Below are 20,618 nucleotides of genomic sequence, written 5' to 3'. Positions count from 1 at the left end.
GGGTTAAGCCCTCCCGCTACCCACCCGCAAGCCCTAAACAACCACCGTTGGGGCTAATACCCACTTCGCCCACCCCCGCTACCCATAATAATAATACACACACAACAGCCCCACAATAAATAAACAAATAAATAAATAAATATATATATATATATATATATATATATATAAATAATAAAAAAAAATCTATCTATCTATCTATCTATCTATCTATCTATCTATCTATCTATCTATCTATCTCTCTCTCTCTCTCTCTCTCTCTATATATATATATATATATATATATATATATATATATATATATTACACCAACAACCCCTATACTCCCCTAACATACAGTACATATATGCACAGCAATGATACTATAGGCCGGCGATGGCCCTCGGGTGTTACCCGCAGGCCTGCAGTACCAATTCGGTGCCCCCCCAGTGCATTTGCCCATTTAAAATACATAAAGAACAATAAATACATTAAATACATATTGCACTCACCCTTGTCCGGCTGCCACGATGAAGGCCATCCTCATCTTCATCACTGTCCATGCTCCCTCCGATGCTTCAAAACATAAACAGAAATAAAAACAGCCAATGTAATGTCCCCTAACCCCTTAATCACCATAGCGGTTATTAACCGCTGCACTCATTAAGGGGTTAACCCACCCTCACCCATAACTCGGGAGGACTAAATACCCTCCCCCAATACCTACCCTGTGAGGCCTAACCACCCTCACCCACTACCCAGACGGGAGGACTACCCACATACCCTAGGGGCCAATAACCCCTTCCCCCACCCCCAGTACTCACAATAAAAACAATACACAGCCCCACAATAAATATCATTATATTTATTAAATACATAACCCACCCCCTGTGCCCCCCCTAAATACATGATTTATTATTTTACATACAGGGTTAATACCCCAGGCCCACGGGAGTCCAAGGTGGGTGTGACAGGTGCCCGTAGACCTCACAGTAGCCCAGCACCAGGTTTCAAACAGGGTCTGGAGGCCTATCGGTGGTCCCCGCAGGCACCGTGGTCCACCAGGTCTCTTTCTGGGGATCCCCGAGTCAGACCCACAGGTGTCTGAGGGGCCTTGGGTGGTTCCCACGGAAGTCCGGGGGCCCTCGAGTGGTCCCTACGGCTCCGCGGTGCCCTCACAGATGTGGGGCCACCGGTTCTTCCCCGCAGGTGTCCCACATGGACCCGGCAACCATTTACCCATGAGAAGTCCGAGGAGACCTCAGGTTCTCTCCAGAGGTCCCTGCAGACCTAAGTAAACAGCCCTGTATGTAATGAATTTTTAAGCCAGACGCCGAGGAGGACGGACCTCCTAGAGGAAGAAGAGAAGAGAACGTGGCAGCAGACAATAAGAAGAGCCCCAGCAGAACCCTAGAAGAAGCGGGAAGACGGAAGAACACAGATGAAGACGGTGACGGAATGGATTACAAATAAAAGACAAGATTTGTTTATTATTTTATGGTTTATTATGTTATGTTTTTTTATTTTATGGGTTCCTGTGCGTTAATTGTTTTGAGAGTAAGCGGTTCAATGGGAGTCGGTGAGTGGGTCAAGTAATGGTAAGTCAACAAAAGAAATGTATTTTTTTTAACAAGTATATGTTTTTGTTTTTGTTTTTGTTTTTAACATGTGATATTTTTATTTTTTAAAGATCATTTCTTGCCACTGTATGTATGTATGTATGTATGTATGTCTAGATCAATATATACATACAGGGTAAGAAATGATTTTGTTTGAAAAGCTTGTTTTGCAGTATTTAAAATTTATTTAGCTATGCTGCTATGCTTTCATGTGTGTGTAAGGTAATTTTTATTTATATAGATGTAATTTTTGGTGTTGTATGCTGTACTTTAGGTCAGGGTGAGGCTTGCTTTTTTATTGTAGATTATATTTGGTACTTATATTTTGTCAGATGGTAACTTTTTTGGAGAATGGTTTTGTGTAACAATTACAATAGTTTATTGTATAATTGATTTGGATGGTATTTTAATTGTTTTGGGATTTTATTAATTAATGGTAATTTATTTCTGCTGCCTTGCTTCTTTTAAATAGTATACATGTTTGGATTTCATTGTATTTTGTTTGGAATATTTTAAAGTTAACATTGATTGGCAGAGTGTTCATGGTGCACAGATTTTATGCATCATGTTTACAATGTAAATTCAATGTTTTGATTGGCATTTGGTGATATTGATTTGAAGAAGAGAATGATTTTATTAGGAAAAAGGATTTTGTTTTTCTGTGGCTATATAATATTGTAATTTTCATATGCAAGGTGATGTATTGATATGTAAAAGTGGTATTTTTATTTGTGCATGTTTTTTTAAGCCTTAAACATTTCTTTGTATATTGGTTAATCATGTGAATATATATGTATATATATATATAGTTGCATGATGAAGTCACTGTACAAATGAATGGGTGAAGGGTTGGTATCGGGCCAGGGTGGCTTAACCCCTTAATTACCTTTGCAGTTATTATCCGATAAGGTGATTAAGGGGTTAATTGATATCAGAATGTAATTGCAATGTATTGGCTATGTATTTTATTGGCAACGGAGGACAGGGAATTTGCTGGCGAAGGGGCTTCATATTGATGAGGTTAGTAGAACTTTATTTATTTTATTATGCTATTTAATGTGGATAATAGTTATTTTGCACATTATTGTACTGTATGTGTTTGGGGGGGGGGATTGATGTATTTAATGTATAGGACAGGTTTACTTTTTTTACATACAGGGTTGTTTCCTTAGGTCTGCGGGGACCTCTGGAGACCACCTAAGGTCTCCTCGGACTTCTCAAAGGTAAACAGCTGCCGGGTCCACGGGTGACACCTGCAGGGAAGAACCGGTGGCCCCCTAATCTGTGGGGGCACCGCAGACCCGTATGGACCACCCGAGGGCCCCCAGACCCCCATGGGAACCACCCGAGGCCCCTGAGACACCTGTGGGTCTGACCCGGGGCTCCCCAGACAGCCGCAGGCCTACCCGTGGAGACCCCATTGTGGCCCACGGTGATCCGCGGAGACCACCTGGTGGACCACTGCGCCTGGTGGGGACCACCCGTAGTCCTCCAGACCCTGTTTGAAACCTGGTGCTAGGCTACTGTCAGGTTTACGGACACCCGTCAGCCCCACCGGGGACTCCCGTGGGTCTGGGGTATTAACCCTGTATGTAAAATATTAAATCATGTATTTATGGGGGGCACAGGGGGTGGGTTATATATTTAATAAATATAATGATGTTTATTGTGGGGCTGTATATAGTTTTTATTGTGGGTACTGGGGGTGGGGGATGGGGGTATTGGCCCCAAGGGTATGTGGGTAGGCCTCCAGCCTGGGTATTTAGGTCTCCCGAGTTGTGGGTGAGGGTGGGTTAACCCCTTAATGAGTGTAGCGGTTAATAACCGCTGTAGGGATTAAGGGGTTAGGGGACATTACATTGGCTGTTTTTATTCTTGTTTGTGTTTTGCAGCATCGAAGGGGGCATGGACGGTGTGTCACGGGAGACTCCTGTGGCGGGTAGGATCTCGGTGGCCGGAACAGCACGAGCGTATTAGGGGTCACAAGCAGAGATCAGAGGCAGGCGGCAGATAGCGAAGTCAGGTAACAAGCAGGGGTTCAAGGCAGGCGGCAGGTAGCAAAGTCAGGTTACAAGCAGAGGTCCGAGGCAGGCGGCAGGTAGCGAAGTCAGGTAACAAGCAGAGGTCGGCAACGAGGAGACTGGAACAGGACAGGGGAGCAGGGACAGGTCTGGGGGCAGGGACTGAGAACGGGAACAAACAGGGACAAGCCAGATTACCAGCAAGGGCTTTTACTGTGAACAGACTCAAATACAGGTACAGGAACAGATCAGGATCAAAGACAGAGGCATGTGCATAGGAGTCTGACTTGAAACAAAGGCAATTGAACCAACCAGGAAGCAGAAGCTATAAAGGACAGAGACAGGAGCAACAAGAAGACAGACAGGCAGACAGAGGAACCCAGAGGAAACAGAAGAAAGCAGCACACCCAGTGGAAAAAGAAGAACTATGGCTAAGCAGGAGGTCTAGGCGACCCTGACATTACTTCCCCCTCTCGAGAGCGTTCTCCGGACGATCCTCCAGGCTCTTCCTGGAGGCCTTGATGAAATGAGGACTCAAGGTGACCCACCTCTGGTGGTTTGTCAGCGGGCAGAGGGTACTCCACAGGTACATTGGGTGCTGCAAGGAACCTCCGAATGGGTGCATTAAACCTAAATGCAGGGGCAGAGACATCAGGAACGTGGGCATCAAAGACGGGTGCAGCCTTTCCACATGAGTCAGTGGGGACACAGAGTTCACTCTTCGTGGTCTCTTTTTGTGACTGCCGTCTTGTGGTATCACCTAAATTCTCATTAAGACCAGCTATTTGAGTTTTCAGCTCTTGAAGCTGTCCTTCTGCACTTCTTTTCCCACCTAATGCAGTTGACAGTTCAGCTTCTTTGGAGTCGAGTCGTGACTACATATCTCCCAGCTGACCCTGAGTCAAGCTTAAATGTGTTTCATTTTCTTCATTTCTGATCTGCCGGTACTCCTCCCGGACCTTGACCAGCTCCAGCTGCAGCCAGACCTTATCATGGCTGTGTGGTCCAATAATTTGCAGGCATCAGCCATCTTGACCTCATAGCGCAGTGTCAGGCCAGCCACTTGACAGACGGACACCTCCTCTCTCAACTCCTTTTTGGCAAGCTGTGTCTTGAGTTCCGCGATCTGCACCTGCAGCGCTGTGAGTTGTTGAGATGTGTGTTCCCCTGCTAGCTTTAGCTCTTCCATTTTTAGGCGTTGCTGCAATTTCCACTCCTCAACGAGAGACCCCTGGTTGAGTGCATTTTGCAATTGTCCTCTCAGGGCTTTCATCTCTTCACTGTGATCATTTTGAGCTTGCTTCCATGCATCCCTCATTATGTCTTGGAGCTCTGACAATTCCTTTGCCAACGTCTCAGCAGCTTGCCTCTTCTAGGTCTCTTTCTCCTGGGTGTACTGACTGTTAGGGATGGAGCAGTGTCTCTGCTCCTCTAACTCTTGTTTCAGTTTCTGGACCGCCTTGTGTTCCCTCTCATACAGGGTTACCTGGGCTCTAAGATCTTTCTCTAGCGAGGCTCTGGTTATGCTCAGTGTGGCCTTCAGCTCCTCGTGCTGTTCTTTGGGGACACACTGGGTACTCAAAACTCTTGCAGCATCTTTACTTTGTAGGCAGTCTGGAAACTTTCTTCCTGCAGAACTCGCTGCTTTTCTTCAGCATTCACCCATTTCTCATTGGTGTCCTGCAGATGTGTACGCAGTTCTCGCAGCTGACTCTGCAGCATATTTTCTGCTTGTGTGCGCCGCTCAAGTGAGACACGTTCTTCTTGCATCACTCTCTCTGCATTCTGCAGTGCTGTCTGCACATCTAACTTTTCCTGGGCCAACTGTTTCTTCTCCTCTCCTTATTCATGGAGTTTCTTATCTCCTTCACTGACTTGGACATAGAGATTCTTACACTCCTGGGTTACCATTTCAAAACTGCTATTTAACCCTTCGAAGATCTCTCTCAATGAACATAGTTCTGTGTTGAAGTGGCAATTCTTCTCCTCAGAGGCTTCCAGTTTTGCGCCAACTTGAGCCATGAAACTCTGGTACTGGGCATTATCAGCATAGGCCTTCTCCAGCTTACTTGACAGGATCACCCTGTGTGACGATCGTGAGGGTTTGGCCCGGGATTAACCGGGTTACCCCCCCATTTGGCCACCCTCTAACCTCGCCAGGGAGACAAGGGGTTAACTGGGCTGAGGCCCAGAAATGTGATTTAACCCTTGTTATAACATGAAAATGCTTATTCCCCTGTTCCCCCATGTTTTATTGTTTCTGGTTTAATCAGGGTCTGCATAACACACCCACTGGGACTTAAGGGGTTAATATTATATGCAGTGCTGAATAAACGGTTTCCTGAAAACTGGTAATTTGGGGACGGAGTAAGCCAGCACCCTGAGTCTTGGGGTACAGCCTCAGGGTCACCCCCCAAGTACACACATATTAAAAATATAACTTTGTCATAAGGGGGACATATATTTTTGATAAAGTGCCTCTCTGGGGCAGTCTTAAAATGTGCAGGCCGAATGCTAATTGCCTCTGCCTGCCCTTTGTAATGCATACCAGAACCAAATGCTGTGCATATGAGCGGGGGTCACTTGCCTATGCAAGCTTCCTCTCTGGAAGTGCATATCAAAAGGGACCCAGAGGATTCTGGAGGTCTGGACTTAGGTGTGACACATAGCACCAGTGAGCAAAAGGTAATTACCTAATTGTTTATGCGGGAGGCAGGCACAAGGAATGGTTAAGTGTTTGTTCTTCACACTTACAATGGAAGCCAAAAGCCTGCTTCAAAGGGGTTTATTGATGGGGGCCAGGGTGGGAACCCCAAGCAGGAAATCCGAATGAGTGACCTTATTAAATATAAGAATATTATGAGATGTCCTTGGCTGAACATGCTAAGAGTTACATATGTGTATTCGTGGGATTTAGCTCATCTTTTGAGTCTAAACACTGTATATGTAACCGCTACTAAGTGCTAGATATTAATATCTCTATTAATTTTCATATTACACTGTAATGTTTGGTCTCTCTGCGAGAGTCAGGTGTGACGGAATGTATTAATATGACTAACCTGCCTGTATGTGGAACTGAACGGAAGTTAGGAAGTGATTTGCAGTAAATATGAAATTTTGGTTGAGTTCTGAGAAACTGCAACCCCCCTGTTATGATAATGAGCAGGGAAGGGACCAAGGGAAGTGGATGTTTTTTTAAATGTGGTAATTCACACTTCAATGGAAGCCAAAAGAGCTTCAAAGACTTTTTGCTAGCCGTCGCGGCACCTAGGGTTAAAGAGATGGGTTTTACATAGTATACAAGTCAAAGCCACCCTTTACCCATTGTCTTCATGCAAAAATTCTTCACGTGTTCATTGTCTGCATGCCTGCATGTCATCAGGCCTGTTGTGCTATACCATCTTGATTGTTGAGAAGAAATGCCATGCAATGTCTTGGGCTGATTGCTGCATGAAACAGCCAGTCCAGATGGGACTGTTTTCATTATTTTCATCTTTTAAGTAAGTGTCTATATTTTGCTGTTATTTGTAATTTTTTTGTGTGTTCACCTATCCTAAGGAATAAATACATTTTATCATATCTAAGTCTCGTCCCAGTTCAAACCCAGGTATATATATATTTATATATATTTTTGGTGTAAATTACAGCCTGTCATAAGCTACCGTGACACCCTGTCCCTCTCCAACTGATCTTTTTCTTTCTCCTGGAGAACACACTTAGCAATTGCTGAGGATAGACAGCTTTGTAGTGCAGCCTTGGCTTCTTGCTCCTTATCTAATCGTCCATGAAGACAATCAATCGCTTTCCATGCCCCTTGAAGCGTCTGAGTTAGGGCATCTTTCTTTTCTTCCACTATTCTTGGGATACGTCTGTGAGTTGCCTTAAGCTGCAGCATATCTCTTTCATTAAATGCAGACTCTGAGGTTAAATTTTCATTCTTAATTCCTTCTGCAACTTCCACAGTAATACCTCCCTTCTTTTTCTTCTTCTTCCTTGCTTTGAGAAGTTCTGAAGAATCAGTGGTACAGTGTTCACCTTTACTGCTCAAGACTGTTTGAGTGGGAGCCATAATTTCAGACATGGGGAAACCACACTTCCCAAGAAACCAGTAAAGAGGAAATGTGTTTTTAAAGCAGAAGCATTAGAATGAACAACAGAAATATTAGACACAGGCGTAGGGATATCCTATGGAGAAACCTGCAGTTAAATCTGATACTTTAGAAATCCGGCATAGAAATATCATATAGACAGTGAAAACCTGCAGTTAAATCTGAATCTTTAGACATCAGGTGTAGGGATATCATATAGACAGAAAAAACCTGCAGTTAAATCTGAATCTTTAGACATCAGGCCTAGGGATATCATATAGACAGAAAAAACCTGCAGTTAAATGTGAATCTTTAGAAATCAGGCATAGAAATATCATAGACAGCAGGGAACTACTACAGAAAAAACTTGCAGTTAGATCCAAAACTTTTGACATCAGACATAGGAATATCAGACAGAGAAAACCTGCAGTTAAATCTGAAACTTTAGATATCAGGCGTAGGGATATCAGACAGAGAACCCTGCAGTTAAATCTGAAACTTTTGACATCAGGCGTAGGGATATCATACAGAGAAACCTGCAGTTAAATCTGAAACTTTAAAACCAATCATAGGAAGAACTACAGATTGCAGGAAAAATCACAGCATGCAGTAACAAAATAATGGAAGCACTCTTGTCTTTTGAAATGGGAACCCTGTGAACAGCAGTGGTCCAACCAGGGATGCAGAGACAAGTCTTGTCCAGGGAAAGAAAAGTCAGAGTCTAAAAAGGTGGCAACCGGTACTGCAAGGGTTAACCCAGGCACTGCACAAAAGAAAGAAAAAACCTCAAAGAAAGGTGCACTTGTCTCTGCAGCAACAGTTCTAGTCTCAGCAGAAATGTTTTTTTCATTATGAACGCAATAATTCTTGCAGAACACTTAGCAGCAACAAAAAAAACCTTCAAGATCCCAACTTGGATTTCCAAAAAAGAAACGAAAGTACTTATCTTCAACCATGCGGATGTGGTCTGCTGCAGCAGGCAGGAAAGGGTGCAGGCAGAAGAAGAATCTGTTCCAGCGAGGTCCAGAAGTGGCCTTTGTTTTCTGTCACGGGAGACTCCTGTGGCGAGTAGGATCTCGGTGGCCGGAACAGCACGAGCGTAGTAGGGGTCACAAGCAGAGATCAGAGGCAGGCGGCAGATAGCAAAGTCAGGTAACAAGCAGGGGTCAAAGGCAGGTGGCAGGTAGCGAAGTCAGGTTACAAGCAGAGGTCCGAGGCAGGCGGCAGGTAGCGAAGTCAGGTAACAAGCAGAGGTCGGCAACGAGGAGACTGGAATAGGACAGGGGAGCAGGGACAGGTCTGGGGGCAGGGACTGAGAATGGGAACAAACAGGGACAAGCCAGATTACCAGCAAGGGCCTTTACTGTGAACAGACTCAAATACAGGTGCAGGAACAGATCAGGATCAAAGACAGAGGAATGTGCATAAGAGTCTGACTTGAAACAAAGGCAATTGAACCAACCAGGAAGCAGAAGCTATAAAGGACAGAGACAGGAGCAACAAGAAGACAGACAGGCAGACAGAGGAACCCAGAGGAAACAGAAGACAGCAGCACACCCAGTGGACAAAGAAGAACTATGGCTAAGCAGGAGGTCTAGGCGACCCTGACACGGTGATGAAGATGAGGATGGCCTTCATCGTGCCAGCCGGACATGGGTGAGTGCTATATGTATTTATTGTATTTATTGTTCTTTATATATTTTAAATGGGCAAATTCACTATTATCCATATGTGGATAATAGTAATTTTGCACATTACTATACTGTATGTGTTAGAGGGGGTGTATTTATTGAAAAGTATTTATGTGTTGTTTAATTTTTTTGGGCGGGCACAGAATTGGTACTGCAGGCCTGCGGGGAACACCTGAGGGCCACCGTCAGCCTATAGTATCATTGCTGTGCATCCCAAAAATGTGGGGTCTTAGGTAGCCACAGGGATTATCAATGGATTAAATGGCTGGAGTTTAATGTAGTTATTTTAAGTGATTATTTTAATGTAATGTCTTTTTTTCAGTAAATGTTTTTTTTAATGCTTTGGAATGTGTAAAAACGCTATTAGACAGAATTGTCTAATAGGACTTTTGCTAATTACTGTGTGTGGGGAGGGGTTTAACTCTTGCTGGGGGTAGAAGTGTGAGCTTCCTTTATTTGAATTTTTATATACAAGTTTGAAGCACGGGGTCTCCCGAGCTGAAATCCATTAATTTCAGCTCTGGGGACACCTTTCTTCTGGTGATAGAAACCTCTATAAGGGCTGCCGGTAGCCGCTCCAGCTGGTCTGGCTTCCTTTTAGCCCATGTTACATGGGAGCTTTAAACCCTAGCTGGAACGACTACTGGCACCCCTACAGAGGTATATATCATTGGAAGTAGGGGGTCCCCAGAGCTGAAAGTAGTGGGATTATGCTCCGGAGACACCCTGCTTTAATCCTGTATAGAAAATGTATTTAAATGGTCTATTCTTGAAGATGTAGATGACCGAATATGGTTCTCTAGTTTTTCTCCTCATGAGGTAGAGGCACATATTTTGGCATCATCTATCATTAATTCAGGGGCAGCCACTGTTGAGATCCTGGCACATGGCAGCACATGCAAGGAAGTGTTGAGGTATTTCCCTTATCTTCCATCGCTCAAGGGGAATAGTAAGTCTTGCAACATGTGAATATAGAGGTTTTTAGCAGCATAATTTTTAGTGTACACTTGAGCATATGATTAATAACACATTTTTAGTTTTAAATGCTTGGTAATAGGTTGATTGTTTTAGAGAATCTTTAAATTAGACATGTTTCATATTTTGTAATTGTTTCTGAATTTATTTGTATTGCACTGTGACAGAGTCACTGACTCAGTAGGCTGGAACAGTGAATGGAGAAATGCTGCAGCCAGTTCACAGAGTGTTAATCTCCTCAGACAGAGAAAGCACAGCTGAAGACTGATTAAACAGGGGCTGAACTCATCAGGGAAACAAGTGCTTTAAAAAGCAGGAAGTTGCTCACACAAGGTGAGCTGGGTTTTCCACGTGAGGGTGGAGAGAATTCTCCCGGCTGGGAAGCCGTAGCTGTTGCTCTGGTCACCTAGTCCTGCAAGGAGCTTTGCTGCTGGGACCAGCTGGGACTCCAACCCAGGATAAAGATACAGATTGCTGTGAGCTGGACACTTTATTATTAGACTTATTGATTATACTTTGTGTAGCATATGGTTTGGGCATAACCTGATTAGCTGGCTGTCCTGTTAGTAAGGGATCAAAAAGTGAGTTAGTTTCCTTAGCAGGAATAGGCTTTAATTTCTAGGAAGTAGTTTTTAAAGGGCCAGTGCACCCGTACTTATTTTTGTTGTGGCTAATAAACCACTAGTGTTTAAAGTTTCCCTTCGTCTCCAGCGTCTTACTGACCCCGCCGCAAGGCCGTCCTGCCACAGGTGGTGTCAGAAGTGGGATGCTATGCCTCTGGGGGTCAGTAGATGAAGAAGTGTTGCGACACTGAACTCAAGCGGGGAAAAAAATGCGTTATTTTGCTGAAGCATTGAATTATAGCTAGCAAGTGCTGAATGTAAAGTTTGCCCCGTCGGGTATGAAAGGATTGCTGTGTAAAGCTAATGCCTTTTGCTGAAGTGAGTGAATTTGCAGCTAGCAAGTGCTGTGTGTAAAATTTGCCCTTTCTGGTTTAAAAGAAAGTGAAAATGGATTTTGGCAAAGATGTTGCCCTAAGAAGAACCCAGAAGGTTCAAAGATTGTAAAGCACGTACAACTTACATGTGTTGTGCAAAGTCTGCCTCATCGGGTGTGAAAATAAAACAAACAAAAAAAATGGGGTTTTAAAATGGCCACCGTCAAGTGTCAGTTTTGCAATGCACATAACCATACAAAACAGTGTCCCTTCAGGCCATATGATAATTATGATGGCGACGCATATGTGGCCCCGAGAAGAGAGACGTACCCGCAGATGAAAGCTGCAAAAGTGACCAGTGTCCAGAGCGCAGGACCCCATAAACTTGGAGTCGGTGACCAGGAGTTCAGAGCCGTGCCAGCTAGAAGGAAACCAGGTGACTTTCTAAAGGATTCAGTATGCTGGGCCTGTCATGAAGCAGGACAACAGGCGTCAGCAAGGCACCGAGATGTGCTGCGGACCAGAGTGATGGGCAGAATTGTCACAGGAACGGTGGCAAAGGAAAAAGAGGAGCAAAGGGAAGCTGAATCCTTGATCCAGGACAAGGAGGCCTTAATTTCTGCACTCCAAACTGCCCACTGTGATTATGATGTCTTGCAGGAGCAATTGAATAGGGAGCGAGAAGCGAACGCCGAGGAACAGAGGTGTATACTCCCAGCTATACTTGAGTATGAGGCATTAAAGAAAACAGAGCGTCTCTTACGGAGTGAGTTGGAGGAGCTGACAACAAGTTTGGATAAGGCCGCAATTGCTAACATGGAATCAGAAAGAACAATTCCTGACTGGAGACTATGCTATAGGATGTCCAGAGAGATGTGCAAAACTTCATCAAAGACTTAGAAGTTTCTCACCAGGAGGCTTGCACGCTCAAAACAGAGCTGGAGTTCTCACGCCAGGAGGGCCACTGTCTAACTACAGAGCTGGGTACTTTGAAGAAAGCCAATGAGATGATTCTAAGGGATATAGAGACTGTGAAAATGGAGAATATACACCTGAAGGAAGAGGTTTTAAACCTGACTGGTCAGGTCAGTGATGGGACTGAGAAGCTTCACCAAGCACAGAAAGTGAAGACGCAATTGGCGCAAGAAAAATTAGAAGTACAGGCTACACTGAAGAATGCAGAGAAAATGCTGGAAAAAGAATGCCTCGCCCTGGAGCAGCTGAAGGTCACGTTGAGCACCACAAGAGCATCGCTGGAGGCGGAGCTTAGAAGCCAGGTGACTCTTTGTGAGAGGGAACATGAGAAGGTCCAAAGACTGAAGCAAGAGCAGGAGAAGCAGAGAGGCAGCACCATCCCAATGAGTCAGTATACCAAGGAGAAAGACGCCTGGAAAACAGAAGCAGCAGCGATCCTAGCAACAGATCTGCAACAGATCCTAGCAGAGCTCCAAAAGATGAAGGAGGCGCTGATGCGCTGATGCAAACCCAGAGTAAGCACCGGGAAGAGGTGAAGGCCCTGAGAGTGGACTGGCAGCATCAGATTGAAGAGTTGCAGATGCAGATGGCTGAGCGTGAGAAGCAGCGCGCCAAGAGGGAGGAGGTGTCCGTCCGTCAGGTGGCCTGCCTGTCATTGCACCATGAAACCGAGATGGCTGATATCCACAGGCGGCTGGACTACACGACCAATGAGGGGGCCCGGCTACAGCTGGAGCTGGACAAGGTCCGTGAGGAGCACCAGCATCTGCAGGTCCAGAATAAAGAAACAGAGACAGATTTAAGCCTTGCTTTGAGTCTGCTAGGAGATGTAGAATCGCGACTCAATTCTAAAGAAGATGAACTAGCAGCCGCACTGAGTGAAAGAAGAAAGGCAGAATTACTGCTTCAAGACCTGAGGAAGGACCTGGAGTCTGAGTGTGCTGGCCGCAAGATGGCGGAGAAACAAAAGTGTGACCTAGGCAAGGAGCTCGAGGCTCGGAAGATTAAGCGGGACGCTACGTTGGACTCTACGGCTACCCAGCAGGAGGTTTCTCAGATGAAGCGGGAGGAAAAGCTTACAACCCCAAGACAGACGTTTGGGTCACTGAAGCAGTCCAAGGAAAAGGTGGCGGTAGAGATAAAGCAAAGGAGACACACCAGGAAGCATGACCGTGATACCGTAGCAGTACTACAGTCTACTTTCCACAAGGCACGGAAGGCGAAGGCCAAGTGGCGATGCAGTAGCACAGTAAGAATCCAATTATACTAGAGTGCCCAGGGGGCCCAAAGTGGATTCCTTGCCATGAGGGCAGCCACTGTGAAGAGACAGTCGCAAATGAGATGGAAGTGTGCCCGTGATTGTAAGAGGCGAACGACCGCACAGATTGTCCAGCGACTCTCTCAACAGAGCAAGTTAAAGAGTCAAGACAGAAAGGCCCAAGCCTATGAGTCTGCTGATGGTAAAAGAGAGGTGCCATGGGGTGCACTTCGGGTTAATAAGAATCCCGACCAAGTTGAAGTACTAAGGATAAATATTGTTGAACCTAACACTGAAGGTACGCTGAGGGAGAAAGGTCCAAAAGCCATCACCGCTAAAACAGAGTTGCTGTCATCACAAGAGAAGGCCAAACAGTCACTGGCGAGTGTATGCAATGAGCTGACTGAGGTCAAGGGTCTTCTACAGAGTAAGGGAGATTCTGAGCACAAGAGAACGATGCATCTTCAGGATTTGCAGATCAAGGTCACAATGTGGCGTAGAGTCCTGGCAGAGAGAGCCAATAGACAGCAGGATGCTCAGGAACCTTTGCAAGAAGAGACACAACAAAAGCAGAGCATCAACCTTAAACTGGCACAACACAAGGAGATAGTGAGGTACCAGTCCTCAAGCCCAGATGGCCTGGTAATTACCCCAAAAGAAAATGCCTAAATTGGAAGGCAAGAAAAAGAAAAGGGGCAGGGAAGGGCTGACGTCAGACATTTTCGACAAAGATGCTGGTGCACGGGAATGGTGCACGGACCGCTCCACAGGACAATGTTTTGCTGGGGAGAGGGATATGTGACAGAGTCACTGACTCAGTAGGCTGGAACAGTGAATGGAGAGATGCTGCAGCCAGTTCACTGAGTGTTAATCTCCTCAGACAGAGAAACCACAGCTGAAGACTGATTAAACAGGGGCTGAACTCATCAGGGAAACAAGTGCTTTAAAAAGCAGGAAGTTGCTCACACAAGGTGAGCTTGTTTTTCCACGTGAGAGTGGAGAGAATTCTCCCGGCTGGGAAGCCGTAGCTGTTGCTCTGGTCCCCCAGTCCTGCGAGGAGCTTTGCTGCTGGGACCAGCTGGGACCCCAACCCAGGATAAAGATAAAGATACAGATTGCTGCGAGCTGGACACAGCCTGCTCCCCGGATCTGTGTTCCTGTTTGCTGTTGGAGCTGCATTGCAAATAAGACTTTATTATTATACTTATTGGTTATATTTTGTGTAGCATATGGTTTGGGCATAACCAGATTAGATGGCTGTCCTGTTAGTAAGGGCTCAAGAAGTGAGTTAGTTTCCCTAACGGGAATAGGCTTTAATTTCTAGAAAGTAGTTTTTAAAGGGCCAGTGCACCCGTACTTATTTTTTGTTGTGGCTAATAAACCACTAGTGTTTAAAGTTTCCCTTCATGTCCAGCGTCTTACTGACTCCGCCGCAAGGCCGTCCTGCCACATGCACGTAAAGAATGGTCACCTTAAATTCCTGGTCCAAAAATGAAAGTCAGCTACAAGGTAGACATATTTTACTGTAGCCTCCAGTTAAATCTGGAAAGAGCTATTTAAACTGGAGAGGACTTACTGTAAATGCTACATTCACAAAATGGTGCAAGAGTCATTGCACACATAAATAAAAGGTTATGCTTATGCTGTTTAGTAAATGTATCAAGAGGCTTGGGCGAAAAAGGGTGCTAAGCTTTATCACATCTTAATTCCTATTCAAGCATATCATCCCTCAGTGAATATGGGCTTGAGAAGACTCATGTCGTGCAGTATTTAACATAAGTACATCAGCTTATATTATTTTTTCATAGCCAGGTTTCAGAATACTGTATAAACAATGCATGTTAGTCTGAAATGTCTGTCATCTATTTGATATCTGGAGTAATTTAAGCAATATTTTGCCCAATTAATTTTGTTATGGACTTTATTGGTATTTGTGCTTTTTCACATACAGATATACTGTATGCAATGTTATTACAATGACCAATGCAGATTAACACAGGAAATAACGCTGCAAATAAAGCAAGCGATAAGGAGAATATAAGGAGATAATGCACGTGCAGCCATTGTTTTCAATCACGCTCTTACTAAAATTGCGGGGATAACATGGTAGCATTAATGCTTTGCATCCTATCAAGTATTAATATTTTTTACATCTATACAGCCTTGTTTTTTTTGTGGGAGAGAACACCATCTAGACTCCAATGGTAGATATATAGCCAAATGAGGACCCTTTCAAACGCCAGATTCTAAAGATAACAAGCCATTTCCCTACTGTGGTAAATAATATTATATATACTGGCTTAATGCTACTATTACTATATTAAAAACATGAAATACCGTAGATCATATGAAAACAGAGGTAACCTATGCATTATGACTTTAACTCGCATACGTGATGATTCAAAATGAAAAAAGGAGGAACTTAGGCAGCAAAACTGTAGTAAATGCTTACTCTGATTTATTTAAACAGGTTCATAGCAAGTATAGTCACATAAATTATGTTTAGGGGCATCTACCCTTTCCTCAATGCTTGCACCCATCCCCTAGCAGTATAAAGTACAAAAACACTGTTGTATTACTTGCCAAATCATGGGCATTACACCAGTTTCATCCTACTACTTCTGCTGATTTAGTCTTTTCACATTTTATTTCACATGGATGAAGAACAATGTAAACATCAGTGTGAAATTTTACAGTTTTTAAACAGGAATGGAAAAAACAAAAGTTGTATATATTGTGGTAATAACTGATTATTAGATTGATTTTATTACATCTTCATCTATCTGTAATTCAATGTTCTTTTACATGTATTGTATATTGCAGTACATGCAGTTACAGATCTGCCAGAGACTGTACTTTTAAATAGTTGTGTATTTTTTTTACACTTTTTACAATGTTTACAACCAGACACAAAATACTGTAAGTTATAGTTGAGTAGAAAAGTGACAAAAATCCTCCACATACAGTACATTTCCATGTCTCAGACAGGTCCTCAAACCAGCCTTTCCCTATTATCTCTAAGCAAACAATACTTTCACTGCATTTCAATGCTTAGAAAGCAACCATCACATTTTTGGAGATGATACAGGTATATTTGTGGATAGATTGTTGTTCTGTAAAGAATAATGTAAGCAATAAGAGCTATAATCTTAAGCTAAACACATAATAAAATATGACATCATTTGGACATAAAACATTAGATATAAGATCTTTGTCATCATATCAACAAAGTCACTAGCTGGGAGAACAAAATAATTGATATTAGGGGCATATTCTATATCACCCAAATGCACAATTGACTTTAGTAAGGAATTGTGTCTGAAAAAAGACTAATATAAATTAAGCCCTTAGGGGGCAGAATTATCAAGCTCCAGTATGGGTCAGTGGACCAGATCCGACGTTAACCTATTTTCAAGTCAATGGGATTTAACACTTGATCAGGTGTGCTAGCCCTTAACGGCACATGATAAATCTGTCCTTTTGTCACATATTTACAATATCAAAAAGTGAAGATTTTAAACACTGAACCCAACTGGAGTTAAACAATGCATTAGTGAGTACTGCTTATTTTGCTTCAATTGTCATGCCATGTATGCCATTTTCAAGGACATAGTAGAAAACAAGAGTTAACTCTCCATATATTACTTCCTGGTAAAACATTTTATAAATAAATGCAGGGGATGCTGGGTTTTATGTTCATATTCCTCCACTTCTTGTTCTGTGGATTTTGCATTGTAATTTGGGGCTTTCACCAATGTTTATTCACAGACTGATTAATTAGTCATTAATAATAATAATAAACATATTTCCTATTGCTAAATTTAAAATAGCTTGCATTTTAAATAGATTGTAAAAGTTTGTAGAAGTTGCATTTTTTTCACACTTGACATTTTGAGGTTAACACATTTAAGGTCTGATTCAATATTCTCCAAAGTCAACTGATTTTTTAGGGAGAATATTAAGTCCCTTCTGGGACATTGACATACTGTATGTTAACTGATCTAATAACAAAAACAAAGTTCAGATGCTCATCTCGAACAGATATACTGTATAACTTGTTGAACAGTATCTGCATAATTTATACAGATCTTATAATGTAAAGTACAGTAACTGATTCTTACTGGTTTTAAGACATCAATAATAATAACTTGTCTTCGTGAAACATGAAGCAATTGTGATTCCATACTTAAAAAAAACATACAATCCTTTAAAAGTAGAGATGGACGAATTTTGGGGGCAATTTTGGATATGCAGTGGATCGGCTGGTTCGTTTTGTCCGAGGATTTCAGCGAATCCATCTCAAAAAGGGAGATTCGTGGCTTTGCAGATTTTTAATTATTATTACCAATACACTCCAAAGATTCCGCAAACCTGTGGACGGATTTGTAGAATCCAATCTGTGGATTTAGCAATCCGTTGGTAGATTCGTAACAATCCGCCAATGGATTGCTGAGCCCGCTGATTTGATTCTACAAATTTATCAATGGGTTGTATCTAATGGCGGTTTTGATGAATCTGCACTGATTGAAACTACCCAAATCCGTTTGCGGATTTTACGCCACGAAACGGATTTTGGGGTTAACATCGGTGAAAATCCGGGAAATGGATATGGGTGGATTCACCCATCTCTAATTATAAGTTATCCAACTAAGCATGTCATTTTAGAGAAGAATTCTAGTCCTATATTTGTATCATCTACAGTAAATGCATTAATGCATTTAGGTTAAGAATTTTAAAAAGACAATCATATGCAGGTATTTAAATTACTGTATTTGTGATATAACATATACCCCTTTAATTTACATTTACTGTACATAGCAAATATACAATGGATTTGTTGGGACATAGTTTAATGGTAACATCTCTTGTCATTATTGTTATTTGCTTCATTATGTATTTTGAATATGCAATCAGATAGTAGATGTTGACGAAATCTACAGTATATTGAGAATATGTTTAAAATTGTTCTAGAATTATTTTATTTGCTTTGAAAATTGTATGGTTAAAATAAACATTATTTTTCAGATGAAAGTAGTTTAATAATTGAGTATCTTAGTATTTGAAAGGACATCAGAATAAACAAATAAGACTGTGCATAGGAGAGATAAATGAGCTCTCAACATATTAAATGTATATCTATACATCTAATGATAGTTAATTAAGTGTAGCGATAGGCAATAGTTAAAAGAGTTAATATTGTAATGCAGTAGAAAAACAGATCTTATAACATATGCTGCCATCTTCATCCCTCTGCTCCTGGTATTCTTGTTGATTCTCTCTAAAAAAAAAAAAAGTGAAGTAATGTTACAGGAGCTGGAGGTGCTCAGTGGATAAGAATATATGTTCTATCTTTTAGGCACAAACAACTTGTCAACATGTGCAAACAAAGGAGGTCATGGTCCATACTTTAAAATTAATAAAACAAAAGTGTCATATAGAGATACTGCATGAATTTGTATGTTCACAGAATATATAGAGAATGATAATCTATGGAATGTTAACATTTTCAGATTCAAGATGAAAATCTACAGGCATTTTTTTATCTGTTGACATAGCACAAAATATTGCTGACATTGCATAGTAGCTCTTTCCATGCACTATAAACATTAACCTGATTGACTGGGACTAACCTTGAGATATGAATATTGTGTGTTAAGGAACTATAACTTTGATTGTTTAATGTGAATTTGTGTATAATTGATTCTTTTCATCCTGGTTTTAACTCTGTACTTTTAGGGCAGCAACAAACTTTAAACTGAGAGAAGCCCTACTGAGAGTTTTTACCACCAAACTTTTAATCAAATTGCCTTTAGATTCTCATTGGATTAAGCCTAAATTGCAAGGGTGTTTTGGGATTTGCTCCCATGTCTGACAAAAGATATCCAAATAAAAATAATATTGCTGGCTAAACAACTAAGGCATATTGGCCAGGGCAGGAGAAAGTTATTTTCTACTAAGTCTATTCAGTGTCAAAGACCAGTGCCAACAATGGGTTTGTGCTGCTACAAGCTGCTGCATCAGAAGAGGCTTCCAGGAGGTAGCAGTAACTGCTTCCACCCAAGGAAGGGGCACTGTGAATACACAGTTTCTCAACCTCCCTGCAAACATTATTATTTATCATTACTATTGTTCATTTGTAAAGCACCAACATATTCTGCTGTGTGGTACAATGGGGATACAGAGTTGTGTATTTTACACAGACAGAGGGACATACCAAATATGGACAAACCAGCACAAACAACTACAAAAGATAATAAGAGCCCTTTTTGTGAGAGTTTGCAATCGGGGCAATGTTGAAACAAAAGATAAACAGACTGCTCATGGTGGGATATAGTGTGTCTCAGAATAGAGAATGGTCCAGCCACACCTCTAATTCCATTTAGGTTTGGGGGGGGTGGGTGTTAGGGGGTGTTTGCGTGGCCATTGGACCAGCCTAGCAACCGGTCCCAATAGGTTTGGAGAGGACGTTTTAGGTGAATGCAAGATAGGCATCCTTGAAAAGGTGCATTTTCAGGGAGTTTTTACATTTTCGAAAGCTGGAGGAGTGTCTGATGGTGCATGGTAGGGAATTCCAGAGAGAAATGGCAGCATAGGAGAATCTTGTAGGCGGCAGTGAGAGGAGGTAATAAGGCAGGAGGAAAGGCAGGTGTCATGGGCAGAACATAGGGGGCAGTTAGGGCTATAATTGGGGATGAGGGCTGAGATGTGAGGGAGGTAGCATTGTTAAGAATTTTGTATATCAGAACTAGGGTTTAAAATTTGATTCTAAAAGTTATGGAAAGCAAGAGTAGGGATTTGCATAGTGATAAAACAGAAGTGGAGCAGTAAGGTACTGTAGATGAGTCTGGCTAAAGTGTTTTGAGGGATTTTAATTCGGACAGGCGGACAAGAGAAATAGCATGTAGGAGAAAGTTGCAGTAGTCAAGGTGGGACAGATGAGTGCGCGAATTAGGATTTTAGTTGCGTCATGAGTGAGAAAAGGGCGTATCCTAGAGATATTTAAAAGGTCGAGACAGCAGGACTTAGTGAGGGAGTGAATTTGAGGATTGCAGGACTGGGCAGAGTAAAAGATTAC

The sequence above is a fragment of the Ascaphus truei genome, chromosome 2 (assembly GCF_040206685.1).
Source record: "Ascaphus truei isolate aAscTru1 chromosome 2, aAscTru1.hap1, whole genome shotgun sequence".
Taxonomy (NCBI): Eukaryota; Metazoa; Chordata; class Amphibia; order Anura; family Ascaphidae; genus Ascaphus; species Ascaphus truei.
The sequence above is the reverse complement of the archived record's forward strand: the minus strand, read 5'-3'. Positions refer to the sequence as shown.